General features: G+C 43.3%; 1 pseudogene; it reads right to left on the bottom strand.

Moving 5' to 3' along the window:
• Nucleotides 1-13,525: 13,525 nt before the first annotated feature.
• Nucleotides 13,526-15,096, bottom strand: LOC149147538 (phospholipase D delta pseudogene; annotated as a pseudogene).
• Between the last annotated feature and the right edge of the window lie 446 nt (nt 15,097-15,542).

Here is a 15,542-nt window from a genome sequence, read left to right as displayed (position 1 = left end):
CAATAGATCTCCTCGGTGTTGTAATGTTATTTGCCTTTCGTTCCAGCACTTCGTTTCGTTACTTTGCCATGCAATTCGAATTTACAGTCTGCTGAGTTAGTTTTGTTATGAGATTGAATAGGATTAGTTTATGGTGAATTTGCTTCCAGTTGCTTAGGTTAGAAGAGGATAGTATAATTCATTGGAGCTCCAGAAAAAGGTTGTTAGAGATCACTGCCATCTCTGCTTAGGGATTGGGGTGCAGTCCATATCAACCACCAAAAAGAAACGCAGTTCTTTCCACGTCCATGCAAGCTGCAACATAGACATTTTCGTTGAAGATCCATCCATGCACTTTTGATATTGAACCATACTTCTACATTCTTCATTCCATGCACGGTTTCTTTCCTTGGTTTTACATTGTTGTTCATAGGTTTAATGGCACAGGTATCATAGGTTAATGAATTCTCGTTTTTGGTGCAAGACATAAGTCATTTGTTTCATTTACGCTGCTCCATATCATTCCACTTCCTTCTTCTTCTTCTTAACCTCTCCTCAAGCCACCTACTCGGCCTCTGTCCAGCTCATTACCCTCCAATTCATTCATTGCCACGTAGCTTCATCTTTTTGACCTTTTCGTTGATCCCATCCTTTTCAGCCATCAACCCACTGCATGCACTCGTTCTCCATATGACTTATCTGCTCCTGAGTCATCACCAGTTCCATTTCTATCTCACCTATCCTCCCACACCACTCCAACACTTCACCATCTTCCAAAACTTCCACGGTCAAACATCCTTTAGAATTGCACAGACTTCCTGTAGAATCCCTGAGTTTCCTGTAGGATCCCCTGCAGACTTCCTATAGAAGCCTGCAAACTCGGTTGCTGAGCATCCGAATGTGGTAGACTTCTGTGGACTGATGCTAGAGACCCTCTGGGACCTCCCCTAGCCATCCTGACCTTGCCCATGCTTTCCTTCCATTTGAACCGCTCCTGCACAGTCAAACCCTAATCAAAAGCACCATCACAATAAATCCAACCACTTAATGAAAAAATACAAAAACATGTCTTTTCAGTTGCAAGTAGCTTAGATGCATGTATTTCAGCTCACTGCAAGTAATGGCATCATTGGTAGAAGTTTCATTCACAGTTTTGCATTGTAAAGGCCTAGCTAGTCAAACTAGGGTTTACTAGGGTTTTCATGCTTTGTTGACTTTCAGTTCCTTTCTGCAACTAGATTAGTCTTCTTTAAGTTAGCTTTCGTCCATCACTCATAAAGCTTCTTCTGTGAGCATATAGAAGTTGGCTTGAGCCCTAGCGGACTTGTGCCAGCTGACCAAGTGACAGCTGCGACAAGAGCTAGTACTTGTGCATACAGCACCGTCGCTTCCAAGTTTGTACGAACTACCGGGTTGATAAAATTAGAGATAGGAAGCTCCAGGAGTTGTAGCATTATTGCTACAATACTGGAGCCCACCATCTTTTTGGCGCCGTTGCCGGGGAAGCGTCAGAGTATTAGTAATTGTTGCTTTTCTTCTACTTTCTTATTCTCGCCTTTTGCTAAGTAGTTTATTTCATTTCCATTCTGCAAAAGTAGCATAGACATTTCCTGCTTTCATAGATTAGCATTTCCTGCTTTCATAGATTAGCATTTCCCGCTTTCATAGATTAGCATTTCCTTTCTGCAAGCGTAGACTAGCATTTCCATTCTTGCAATTTCATTTGAGCAAAATAGATTAGTTCTTTCCTGCTTTCACTTTAATTTTGCATCTTTCATAGTTAGTTGTAGATCAATCTGTTTTGGTTTTGCAGGTACCAAAAGAAAAAAGCAAAAACAATCAAAAGAAAAAGAAAGTCTTTTCCATTTCATGCCTCGTAGGAACCGAGATAGATCAGGCAAATTCCTACCAAACACCCCCACCACATCACTGAGTCACCCTTCTCTCTTCTTTGGTGACAGTGACCCAGAAGAACCTATAGGTGAACATCCTGGGATATCCAAAGATCCTATAGTAGAAGAAGAGTTAGAGACCACTCCATCTGAAGCTATGGCTGACAATAGAAGAGAAGATGAGAGAATAGAAGGTGCCTTCCCCATCCGAGAGACCAATGGGGAGATGAAAATGAAGAACATTAGCCCCTCCGCCTTACCTCACTTCCATGGGCTGACTGCTGAAGATCCGGATACCTTCCTAGTTAAGTTTGCTGTCCTTTGCAGAACCTATGACTATACTGAAGATGAGCAAAAGCTGAAACTTTTCCCTTCCACTCTTAAGGATGCAGCATTACGCTGGTTCATGGGCTTACCTGGGAATAGTATCACCACTTGGGCTCAGATGCAGCAAGCTTTCAATACCTAGTACCGGGATTACTGTAGGTCCAAGGAAACAAAGGGGGAAATCTTTCGGATGACCATGGGAAATGATGAGTCCTTAGAGGATTATGAGGAGAGGTTCCAACTAAGCTATAAGCGGGTCAGGTGCACACTTGACCCTGAATCCCTCAAGTTGGTCCTGCTCCGGGGAGTCCCTGAAGACCTCTTAGATACCCTTCACATGTTAGCTGGGGGGGACATTTACCAACTGCCTTATGAGGACATCAAGACTGTGTTTAGAAACCACTCCAGGGCAGCTCGGAAACGAGGTAGAGGAAACCACCTCTCAACTGGTGTCCCTTTCTCCAAACATGAGCTTGCAAATCAATTAGAAGATCTTAAGAGTGAGGTGAGACAGACCATTGCCATGCAGCTTGACACATTCAGGATTCAGCAAAAGAAAGAAGAAGTTGAGAGAGCCCTGGTTGTCTTCCGCCCTAGGTGCACAAGGAGACACCCTAAGAACGAATGTCCATTGCATTCGGTTGAAGTGTGTTTCGTTTGTGAGGAGGACCATCCCACAAATCAGTGTCCAACCTTACTTGGGTTTAAAGCCATGTACCAAGGGACAGAAGCTCCCACAGAACCTCTCTATTACCTCAACCAAAGGAGGCCACAAGGATCTAGACCTTATCAGCAGGGGATGCAAGGGGCATCTCAAGCTTATTACAGCCCCAACCAATCGACTCCTATGCCTTCCTGGGGTCCCCCTGCTCATCCTTCATGGTCCATGCCTCCTCCATGGTCTTATCCACCTCAGTACCCCACTCAACCTACTTCTCATTCATATCACTCACATGCCCAGCCACAGCCTCAATGGAGTGCACCTCAGTCGGGGTGGAGGCCCCAATACAACACTCCTCCTGCCATCTTGCCTCCACCACCAGTTCAACCTCAGCCATTACCTCCTGCTCCTCCAAGGCAACCTCAAATGCCTGCTCAACCGAACCTGAACCCCAACAATAGACAGGCCCAGCAGGTATACACTAGGGAAACCTCATGCCCTACCTATGCTGTGGAGATCCAGGAGATCAATCTTCGATCTGGAAAGACTCTACCAGATCGCCAACCTCCTCCCCCAGAGGATGAGGAAGATAAACAGGAAAGAGAACCAAAGGCTATTCCACCCTTTCCTGAGAGACTAACAGCCATCACACAACCCAACCCAGAGGAGGATGAGCTTCTGGGTGAGCTCAAGCAGTTGTGTGTAAAAATACCACTTCTCCAAGCCATCAAGGATGTGCCAATATACAACAAACTGGTTAAGGAGAAGTGTTTCAAACACCCAGGCAGACGGAAGAAAGATGCTTCAACTACCAATGTCATAGGACAACTGTCTGACCTTATGTTAGGACAAGTCATCTGCCCAAAGTACCTTGATCCTGGAAGTCCTGTAGTACATGTTCACATCAATGGCACCATTATACCTCACACCTTGATTGATCTGGGGGCTGCCATTAATGTGATGACCAGGGATACCATGCTTAAACTTAATCTTCAGGGTTCCTTGAGGAAGACCTCGACAGTACTGCAATTAGCAGATCGCTCCACCGTGACTCCCGAAGGGATTGTGGAGGATGTCTTGGTCTCTATTGACTCTTGGGAATACCCTGCAGACTTCCTGGTTCTGCAACCAAAGGCAAAGCTTACTGGATATCCTCTCATTTTGGGAAGGCCTTGGTTAGCTACTGCAGATGCTTACATAAGTTGTCGTGCAGGAAACATGACCATCAAAAATGGTCCCATGTCCAAGCAGCTAGTCCTATACCCTCCTGCCCAACCCTCCTTAGAGCATGACTTACCACTCTGGTTGGAAGAAGGAGAGGAAGACGAGGTGTACTCAGCACCTCTGTGCACCTTAGATACCACTAGAAGAGACCCCCCAACCGAGGATGACTTGATCGAGACCTTGATCCAGAATCCACCTTCCAGTGCACTACCCTTAGAGAAATTGGTGGAGGATGTCCAAGCTAGCACCTTAGTGGATCTTTGTACAACCAACACTGTTACTCCCAGAGTCAAGAATGTGGAGTTCAGCCCTGAGAAAACATTAAAGATCAACTCCTCCCTATCCCCTTCCCAGGAAAAGGAGCTGTGTAGTCTATTGGCCAACCACCTAGATGCTTTTGCTTGGAGCTATAAGGAAATGAAAGGAGTCCATCCTTCGGTCTGTACCCATCATATATACATCAAAGAGGATTGTAAACCGGTTAGCCAACCTCAGAGGAGAATGAATCCAGCCCTTAAGGACATTGTCAAGGAAGAATTGCAAAAACTGTTGGATGCCGGGTTCATCTACCCCATCTCAGATAGTGAATGGGTGTCCCCTCTAGTGTTGGTTCCCAAGAAAAATGGGAAATGGAGAATCTGTGTGGACTACCGAGAATTGAACAAAGCTACCAAGAAAGACCATTTCCCTCTACCTTTCATAGATCAAGTGTTGGATGGACTGGCAGGAAAGAAGTTCTTCTCTTTCCTGGATGGGTTTAGCGGGTACAACCAAATCCAAATCAGCCCGGAAGACCAAGATAAGACCACCTTCACTTGTCCTTGGGGTACCTTTGTCTACCGAGTCCTTCCCTTTGGGCTATGCAATGCTCCTGCTACCTTCCAGAGAGCTGTCTTGAGCATCTTCTCGGAGTTGGTCCATGATGCAGTAGAAATCTATATGGATGACTTTACTCTGTATGGGGCCAACTTCCAGGAAGCATTGTCCAACCTGGGAAAAGTCCTAACCAAATGCACCAAGATGAACTTGTCCCTTAGTCCTGAAAAATGTGAATTCCTAATGACTGAAGGGACCGTGCTAGGCCATATCATTTCTTGCCAAGGGTTGCAGGTGGATCCTAACAAAATTGCTGTCATCAAGAGGGTTCCACCTCCTCCAAAGGTAAGGGATGTCCGGAGTTTCTTGGGATTAGCAGAATACTACCGGAGATTCATTAAAGATTTCAGCAAGCTAGCCTCGCCATTGTTTGGTCTGTTGGCAAAAGATGTGGAGTTTAACTGGACTGACGATTGTCAGAGGGCTTTAAATGAATTGAAGGACAAGTTGGTGTCAGCCCCAATCCTGAGAGGTCCAAACTGGGCCCTACCTTTCCACATCCACACTGATGCCTCGAACAAAGCCATAGGTGCAGCTTTAGGACAAGTTGAGCAAAAACTTCCATATGCCATTTACTTTGTTAACAAAAACTTGTCCAAAGCTGAGCTGAATTACACTGTAACCGAGAAAGAATTCTTGGCTGTGGTCCATGCACTAAACAAGTTCCGACATTATATTACTGGTTACCAGACCTTTGTACATACTGACCATGCTGCAATTAGATATTTAATGAATAAACCAGATGTGAATGCTCGTATTATTAGATGGTTACTTTTATTGCAGCAGTTTGATTTGACCATTGTTGACAAACCAGGTAGAGAAAATGTTGTTGCTGAATTTTTATCTAGATTGGATTTGTCTGCAGATGAGGATGGAACAGTGGATGACCAGATGCCCGATGAACATCTGTTTGCTATTTCAGTACTCTCTCCATGGTTTGCTGATATAGCAAACTATCTTGTTTCAGCACAGTTCCCTCCGCACCTATCTTCCAGAGAGAAGAGCAGAATCATCAGAAAAAGTGCCTCATTTACTTGGATCGGGGGCAATCTGTTCAAGCTTGGCCCCGATCAGATCTTAAGGCGTTGTGTAAGGGAGGAGGAAGTCTTTGATATCCTCCTCACTTGTCATGATGGGTCTTGTGGAGGACATTTTGCAGCAAAGAGAACTGCCTTCAAAATTCTGCAGGCAGGCTACTATTGGCCCACACTTCATCAAGATGTCAGAAGATATGTTAGTCAGTGTGACCAATGCCAAAGAATGGGGAAACCGACCCAAAGGGATGAGATGCCTCTCCAACCTCAAGTGACTCTTGAGCCATTTGAGAAGTGGGGCATGGACTTTGTGGGCCCAATCAACCCCTCTTCGAGGCAAAGGTCTTACATCATTGTGTGTACTGACTATTTGACAAAGTGGGCAGAGACCAAAGCAATCAAAGCAGCAACAGAAGAAAAGGTGGCCGAGTTCCTAAGAGAAAACATCTTCTATAAGTTTGGCTATCCAAGAGAGCTGGTCACCGATCAAGGGAGCCAGTTCACCTCCAACCTGGTTGAAGATCTACTAGCTCATCACAAGATCAAGCATAGGACTTCCACCCCTTATCACCCTCAAGCAAATGGGCAGGTGGAAGTCACCAATAGAGCATTAGAAGGGATCTTGACTAAGGTGGTGAGCAGCAGCAGAAAGGACTGGGCAGATCGCCTGGTTGAAGCCACATGGGCTTACAACACCACTTGGAAGACCACCACCGGCTTCACACCGTATGAGCTGGTCTATGGGAAGAAAGCTTTGCTGTCCATTGAGTTTGAATACAACACTTTGAGGATGGCAGCTCAGCTGGACCTAGATCTCAGCCATGCACAACAAGAAAGGCTATTGCAGCTGAATGGCCTGGATGAGCACCGAATGCAGGCCCTCCTTCACTCAGAAGTGGTTCAACTTCAGAGAAAGGTGTGGCATGACCAACATCTCCATGACAAGCAATTTCAGCCGGGAGATTGGGCTTTGTTGTATGACTCCAGATACAAAGATTTCAAGGGAAAGCTGAGAACCAGATGGCTAGGACCATATGCAGTGGAAAAATGCCATGACAATGGATCTCTCCTTATTCGAACCATTGATGAGGAAGACATTCCCATGCTTGTCAATGGGCATCGATTGAAGATCTACAGGAGACCTCCCTCAAGACAAGAGTTCATCAAAACTATGGAGAAATCTGTATTGGTCATAGAGAAGGGTTCTGCCTCTGCTTTTGGCATACCCTGAAGGATAAAAAAAAAAAAAAAAAAAAAAAAAAAAAAAAAATAATAATAATAAGGATCCTTGGGTGAAAACCTCTCTGAGGCGCCCAAGGCAGGTGGTAGGGGTGAAAACCTCATTGAGGCGCCCCTATTGTCTTTCAAAAAAAAAAAAAAAAAGAGAAAAGGTTTGGAAAAGATCCTTGAGTGAAAACCTCTCTGAGGCGCTCAGGGCAGATGGCACGGGTGAAAACCTCTTTGAGGCGCCCCTGTTATCTTTCAAAAAAAAAAGAAAAAGAAAAAAAGCAATAAGCAAAATATGGTAAAATTGCATGCAGGTTGCAGATGTTCTATGGAGGAGAGGAAGCCCTTCAACTCAAAGCTAAGGGTCCTTATCATGTTGTCAAGAGACCTCACCAGCACCTCCTCCAAGGGTACCCATGTTTTTTCAAGGTATGTGCAATTTTATCATGGTTTGAGTCCTCTACAGGAAGATGCAGTCTTTCTACAGGAAGACGCGAATTTTCTACAGGAAAGTGCAGACTTTCTACAGGAAGCCTGAACTTTCTACAGGAAGCTCTGTGTTCTACAGGCAACTTCCTGTAGAAGTTTAGGACGGCCCAGAATTCATCTTAAAAGGAGATTTAGCGACTATGGATTGGTTTGGACGCATGCAAGCCTCTGTTGGCACCCTTGCACATTGCTGTTACCTTGCTCCACCATCCTTGTCGACATGCAACCAAGTTCCCTGCACCAACAAAGTAGATCGATGAGTTCTCACGGGAAAAGCCATTTTCAAAGACAAACAAGTGCTGAGATCTCATACCACAGGCATCAGCAGCTCCGGGAACGTGATCGAAAGGCCAGATCCTTCATCGTGCAGCATGCACCCAAGGAGGAAGAACTGATACGAGACACCCCTCGGGGATCCTGTAACAGTTAAACCTGCTAGAGTGGATACCATTCACAGCACCGCCATCTGCAATGAAACGCGGGCGCATGCAACCAAAGCATCCACTCCATCGTCGGTAGCCTGTAACCACGAGCCTCCGGGTCTGTGTAAGTTCGCATGCAGCAGGTAGATCCACTCACCATCGTCCAAAAACTGGAAAAATCGTGTGCAGCCATGCAGGTAAGTGTCTCGACCCTTCCTTCCATCAAATCGCTTGAATTTTACTTTGAATTGTTTGCACAGCGTAAAAGTGAATGGTTGAGCGGCCGTATGGCCAGTCGACTAGCCACGTCGGCTAGTTATGGTATAATTGGATGTTTGGGTGGCGGCCACGACAAAGGGAATGAGCAGCACACACATGAGAACACTCCCGTCGCAAGCAATGAGTTTAACAGAAAAAGGCGGCGGCAAATCTGTGGGAATGGATGCGACAGCAAGTGAATACGCAGGCGAATGATGGATGACGTCGCCCAACGGTCCGACGGGGACAGCTCATCCTCCGCGCCACGGATTGCGCCGATTCAAAATCTAATCGGCTAGATTATGCGCATGCATTTATCAACCACCACTTCAAACTCGAGTGGCTATTCTGATCTCCTCTGCACTTTGATACGCCGAGCTTTGGCCAACTACAGTCCTCCCCGAAATTTGCGCACTGCTCCTACAGGAACACAGTTTCTACAGGAACGCAGTCTCTACAGGAACGCAGTCTTCTACAGGGAAGCGGGTGCCTCACGAAAAAAGGTGGCCAATTAAAGAGGTAACCCTGAACTCTTCATGCAACTGGTTAGTAAGAGTGGCAAGATCATCGTCCACAGTCTGGTCATAAAGATATCGGTGAAATTGTTGTTTGCTGTGCCTATACTGTCGTTCTACAGGATGTCAGTATAATTAGACTGTGTGAATTTTGTGGATTATGTGCATGCTCTGTCTCCATAGACCAAATCTCTTTCGCATTTGCCACCTTTAGTTAAAACAATCGTGTTCATCATGCCGGGTGGGTTTATAAGACGGGAACCCACTGATTCAACCAAATTAAGGGAAAACCAGGCAGTGGTAGAGCTCTTCACACGAGCACAATGGATGTCTTTTTGTGATAAGCTGCAGGGTTACGATTTAATTTGAATGTTCAGGTTTAATAAATAATGTTTAATATTTAAATATATATATTAAATATAATATAAGTTTAAAAACTATATAATTTAAATAACAACTATATATAATATATAATAATATTTAAGTAAAAACAAATTCGAATTCCACCTTGGAGCTAACTAGGCAATTTCCCCTTCACACAACCACACCGGTGAATCCGGAGATGACACTTGTCACAACCCCATCGGACAAAAATTGAAGAAGATTCCCCTTGCTGACTGGACTGCTAATTGGACTACCATGTCATCATTCTATCCCATTCTGCAAATTTTTAGTTGTTTAAGGAAACGAAAAGGATGCCTTTTCTCCTTCATCCGGACTCCGTTTTCGATGAAACAAATTGCGTTGCAATCGTCTTGATGAGACAGACGTAGTCGTATAGTTTTCAAGCCAATCTGAGAACTTTTATTTTTGAGCTAAATACTGAGCACCTAATCAAATGGGAATGGCATACATTGGACTTTCCAAACTGAAGAAAAATATTATTTTGTAATTGCACACCTCCCCCTTAGCAAGGCACTCAAGATTTTTAAAAACTTACCACAGGTTCAAGAAGTAATATTTTATTTTATTTATTTATTTTTTATTTTTTACTTAATATCGAATCAACATATGGGATTGATGTGCGGGAGGCTCTGCAACTTAAACTAGGGTTAGGGTTTTGACGTTGGGCACCATGGCGGGACGCGCAGGGGGGAGTGTTGCTCCCTCCTACAGTCAAGTAGTTATGGATAGAAGCAAGGACGCGGGAAAGCAGTGTTTTAAGAAACCTCTGGAGAAGGCAACAGGGGCAAGTAACACAAACACATTGGCAGGAAACAGACCTCATGAACAGGAAGGGGAGCTGCAGGAAGCTAGTAACAAAAAGGAGAAAGGGGATAGCAGTCAAATACATACTTCTATAAGGGTTTTCAAACCTAAGTCGAACACCATTCCTCAGGTCATCTTGAGCGACCCTGCGCTACAAGTGCATAGGGATCATATGAAGAAACATGTGGTCATCTGCAAATTCATGGGAATATGGCCGACGGAGAGGGCGTTACATGTCTGGATAAGGAGCAACTAGAAGCCAAAGGGGGAAATACACCTTCATCTGGGATCCAAGGGCTTTTTCACAGTAGTATTCACAAGCCTAGAGGATAAAGACAGAGTGTTTGAAGGAGGACCATATTTCTACGCTGCTACAGGCCTCTACATGCGGCCATGGATAATGAACTTTGTTCTGGAATGGCATACATTTTCATCGATACCAGTATGGATCAGACTATACTCCCTTCCTCTAGATTATTGGTTACCAGAATCGCTGAAAACAATAGGCAACAAACTGGAGCATTTTCTAGAGATCTCATATGCGACTCTAAAAGGAAAATACACCTCCTTCGCCCGGATCTGTGTGGAAATGGACTTATTTGGATCACTTCTAGGCGCGATAATTTTAGAAGTATATGATGAATAATGGGTACATGCGGTGGACTATGAGCACGTCCCATTTAGGTGCCGCAAATGCCATGAGCATGTGCATCTATATAGAGACTACCCAACAAACAACATCGTGAGAAATGTGAAAACCACTATGGATAAAATCCTGAGGCTTTTACCAAGGTTGGGGGAAAAGGGAAAGGCGGAAAGAGGCCGCAAAAGAAGATCAATGAGGAAAGACAACCGAGCCACAATAGCTTTAAGATCCTATAAGAAGAAGAAGGAAACAAAGAAACAAACCAGGAAATGAAGAACATTGTCACTGAGAAGGAAAGGAATGACAACATGGAAGATATCATAGAAAACATGATGAAGATAAATAGGGACCATGAGATGACTCCAAGTGAGGCGGGAATGGAGGACCATGAAATGCAAGAGATTCTAGATAGGGAAAATCTGGATCTAGAGAAATGTCTGGAACAAGGAACGACCAAAGGAGTGGACTCCCTGCCAAAAGAGGAATATGACAGTGTTCAAAATCTCTTCCTATGGAGATCACAAATGAAGGGAATTGGAGTCAAAAGAAATCACGAAAGCCAGGAACATAGAGGGGTCAAAATGATGGAAAAGATACAGGCACAATCTCCAAAGAACCCAGGAAGGAAAAGAGGAAGAAAAAGACAAAAGGAGTTACTGAACGTGTTAGTGTCAGTCTTCCCAGCCTTCCTCCAGTGATCAAATATGCTCTTACAAAGTGGTCTCAGAGTTTCCAAGTCAAATTTTGTCATTTCAAAGAGTTTTCAAGCAAAATTTGGTCACTAGGCATTAAGTCTAGGGTTTGCCTTAACTCCTTCTAAAGTTGTCAAAATGTTGGTCCATGTCACCATTCAGCTGATTCTATCATCATTCATAGGGTTTTCATTGTCATGTCAGTGTCTAATGAGTCATTTTACACCTTATTCATGCTTCAGTTGTGCCTAGGCAAGGTCATTTCCCTCTCCTAGGGTTTTGAAGGCAATTTCTCTTGGATGGCCAAATCATTGGCAAAACTTGTTTCCTGATGCTCATACACCTTCCCCTATCCTTAAAGTACCTTATCAAACACTTCCCATCCCTTAGATCCGCCAAATTCCTCATTTTTGCACAAACCCTAGTTTCTAGCTACAACCTGGCAATTTTCTAGGTTTGGCCTGTGTTTTGCCCTTTTCGACCCCTTCCCCTCACTCAATCTCTGAGATTCCACTTTCCCCTGCTTCCTAACATCCCTCCCCACTCCCAAAAATTTCCCCAAGAATTTAGAAGCCCCCTATCCCCTTCATTTCGCTCCATTTCGACAAAAATCCCTTGTTTCACACATCGGGACAAGTTGCACTCAAATGATGTTTCAGAGCAATAAAAGATGCATTTTGGAAAACTGAGAGAGGTTTTTGTCCATAACATGCCAAAGAAGAAAAACCTCCTTCACTTTTTTCACAGGTGTCATGGTTTTAGAGAAATGCCAAAATTACAATCGCTGGATCCAAGGAGTTTGGCCAAGGCACAAAAAGGAGAAAGAGGCCAAATCCCCTCTGTATCTTGGCTGAGGCTTCACTCAAAGATCATGGCACTCAATAGCCTAGCCACAGCTCAAATCCCAAAAAATTTTGAGAATTTTGGGTATGTTAGCGCTTGAGATTTCACCTCAGGCTGAGAAAGGTAAACCTCAAGGCAACATTAAACCATTCAGCCCCGTAGCTAGCCCTACGGGGCAGGAGAAGGCTCTCTCCGGTCAATCTCGGTAGATCTTCAATTGATGAGATGACCAAACGGGTAACACTGATATTAGGCTAGTAAACTGATTAGAAAGATTGATTTGGGGTTTTTAATTAAATAACGGGGTTTTTTTTTTTTCTGGGCTGCATGGGCAAAATCACAGCTTGAAACAGAGAAATATAATGAACAACACAGGTTATCGACTGAGGCAAGGTAGGCAAGAAATTTAGCATCAAATCTAGATTTAAACGGGATGGCAAGACTGGTGAGGAGCTAAGGAGGGCAAACAATAACTTTGAATCCTCCTTAAACAGTAGAAAACATTTAAACATGAACAAACTTATAGGCAGAGCATGGCAGGCATGAATTCTTACCTAAACACTTCATTTGTTCAGTTAGAAATGATCATGTAGTGAAATGAAACATAATAGATTACATATGAAACAAGAGAAAAACTTATGCTAAATTATCATGCCACAGGGATCTCAGAGGTCAGAGCTGTGAAATTTCATTAAAAATCCCTGCCAAAAACTGTACATTGAAAGCTCTGTTCTCCACCAGCTCTCAGCACTCAGAAACTCTCCCCTCTCTCCTATTTCAAATAAAATTTTTCTTTTAATATATGAAATAAACACAGCTGGGGGAAAACAAATCGACCCCAAGACCAGGAATTTGATTTTATCATTATTAATAAATAAACTAACAGAAAACAATCAGCTCTTCTGAAAATAAAAATGCACTCCTTCTTCTACTCGAACTGTTGAAAACTGATGAAGCGGTGACATTACAGGTGTCAATCCCAATTACTGAAAATAAACATAAGCAATCGAATTTTGTATGCCACTTTGCACATTCTGGATTTTATAACTGCGCCCCAAATCTCTGGAAATGCGTTGGCCATTCAAATAAGGAAATCTGAAGTCATAAATAGGAAATTGAATCCTATTCTTCTGCCTATGTTTGATATTCTGTGTTTGTTTCAGGTCTTTACTTTCCACCTTTCATTGCTAGGTTAGATTTTCCATTTGAATAACACCGATTTTTAATAAAACTAGATCCTTTGCTCCCGCGTAACTTCTTCAAAAACAGCTGAATCCTCAATCTTTCCAATATGCTCTGCCCAAAGTGACATCCTATATCCATAAACCTGGCCACGTGGGTGACAATTCTTCTGAGCCCATGTATGATGCAGTTGATAGGAACCCATAGCAATCTCCGTATCTCTTGAACCATCTAGAGAGCGTTGGTTGATATTTGCAGAGCCCAGAATCGCATATTCATCATCTACAATCATGCCCTTTGCATGGACGTAAATCATAAAGCGGCGATACCTTTTAGCCTGCTCCTGCATAATGCTTTCTGTATGAGCAATCATTAGTTCATTCTCATCGTTTGTTTCCTGATTACCAAGGCAATAAAAATTCAAATAATCTTATGGATGGTATGATTTTGACAACCCTGAATCTTGAAGGGCCTTTGCAACAACCTTGTACATCATTTGCATTGTTTGTGACTGCCAGAAAAGTATTTCCTGCACAGATACACTTTTAGGGTCCCATTCAGGCCACATTGGTATGACGATGTAAACTGAAAACCTCTCATTTCTTTTTATTTTACTGGCAATCTTCAAAGCCAATTCCATGGGAATTATATTGTTTGCACCTGCAGTCTTGTAAGATGACAAGCTGTAAGAAAATCCCAAGAAGTATTGATTTCTAATGTAGACAAAGTGTTGGGCAGATCGGATGGCTTTAATATAAGCTGTATGGATACTTGCGTCTATAACCAGATCTTTTCCACAGATAAGATTCTGACTTTGTGCTTCTGTGACAGATTTTGGAAAACCTTTTACTGATCCAGAATCAATTGAACGGAAAACCTGCACATGCTAATTGTCTGGATCATCTTCCTCTGAAACCCATAAATGAGGATCACCGCTAGGAACATTCACTGTGGGGCTAAGAATCCATGATATCCGATCCAAATTGATTAGTGCATCATCACGCCAATGAGAAATTACCTTAAAACGTTTACCAATCTCATGCCATGTTGTTGCTTTTTTTCAGCGTTGTTCAAAATGTTTAAGGATATCATATGCAGCAGGACCTTCTATTTTACAGTGCAAATCATGCCAGGGTTCTCTTGTGCCACCAGAATCAACATCAAAGTAGGATTGTGATAATCATCTCTATGTACAGTCTTAAGAGTTCTAAACAAAGAATGCTCTGGGGTATCATAACGACCATCACAAAGATCTAGCCCACATATAAAGGAGGCAAGTCTTCGGTCATTACCAGCAGCTTGGGTATCAACAATAACAAGTTTCTGGTGGTGAGTATATAATGTACCAACAACCCGTTGTTTGAACCAACTAAGCTTATGGCTCGCATAACGAGGTGCAAGCACACAATGAACAATAGAATGTTTGAAAAATTTCCTAGTTTCTTCATCATGTGTTTGCATAATTCCCTCCTGAATTGAATTGTTAGAACCCTGCTTACATGGCTCACATTGCCAACACGATATTCCAGGCTCCAAAGCTACACGGTCACCAGGAACCAGATGTTTCACTTCACTGCCAACGTCCTCAATTATTCCAGCACATTCATGACCAATAACCATCGGCTCTTTTACAACATACCCTGCCACTACTTCGATCAGACTCAAAATCAGCACTTAATATGTTATCATCTGTTTTAAAAGAAGTTGAACCACAGTTGACTGAAGGACATCGACCTTGATAGAGATTCCATTCATCCTGGGCACCGCCTACTTCAAGGTTTACTTCACCGCTTCTACTTCCTCTATGAAGCTCATTTGAACAAGTATTCAGCATTCCTATCAGTAGTTAACACATCGTGTTCTTTCAATACATGATAGTTGTGAGAAATATCTATTTGTGTGCTCTTAGCATGTCCATCAAGACTGCCTTGCAATCCATTGAATTGATGTGCTTCTGCCGGCATTGTTTGAGATTCATCCCGATTCTCATTGTACATTCCAACCTCGCAGTAATATAGCTCCATATGAAAAATGGGACCAACTGAATTTATACAAAATAGAAAATG

Source organism: Pinus tabuliformis, chromosome 9 (genome assembly GCF_031772625.1).
Source record: "Pinus tabuliformis cultivar Carrire ecotype Pingquan chromosome 9, CPIR1, whole genome shotgun sequence".
NCBI classification, from domain to species: Eukaryota; Viridiplantae; Streptophyta; class Pinopsida; order Pinales; family Pinaceae; genus Pinus; species Pinus tabuliformis.
This window is presented reverse-complemented; position numbering and strand designations above follow the sequence as displayed.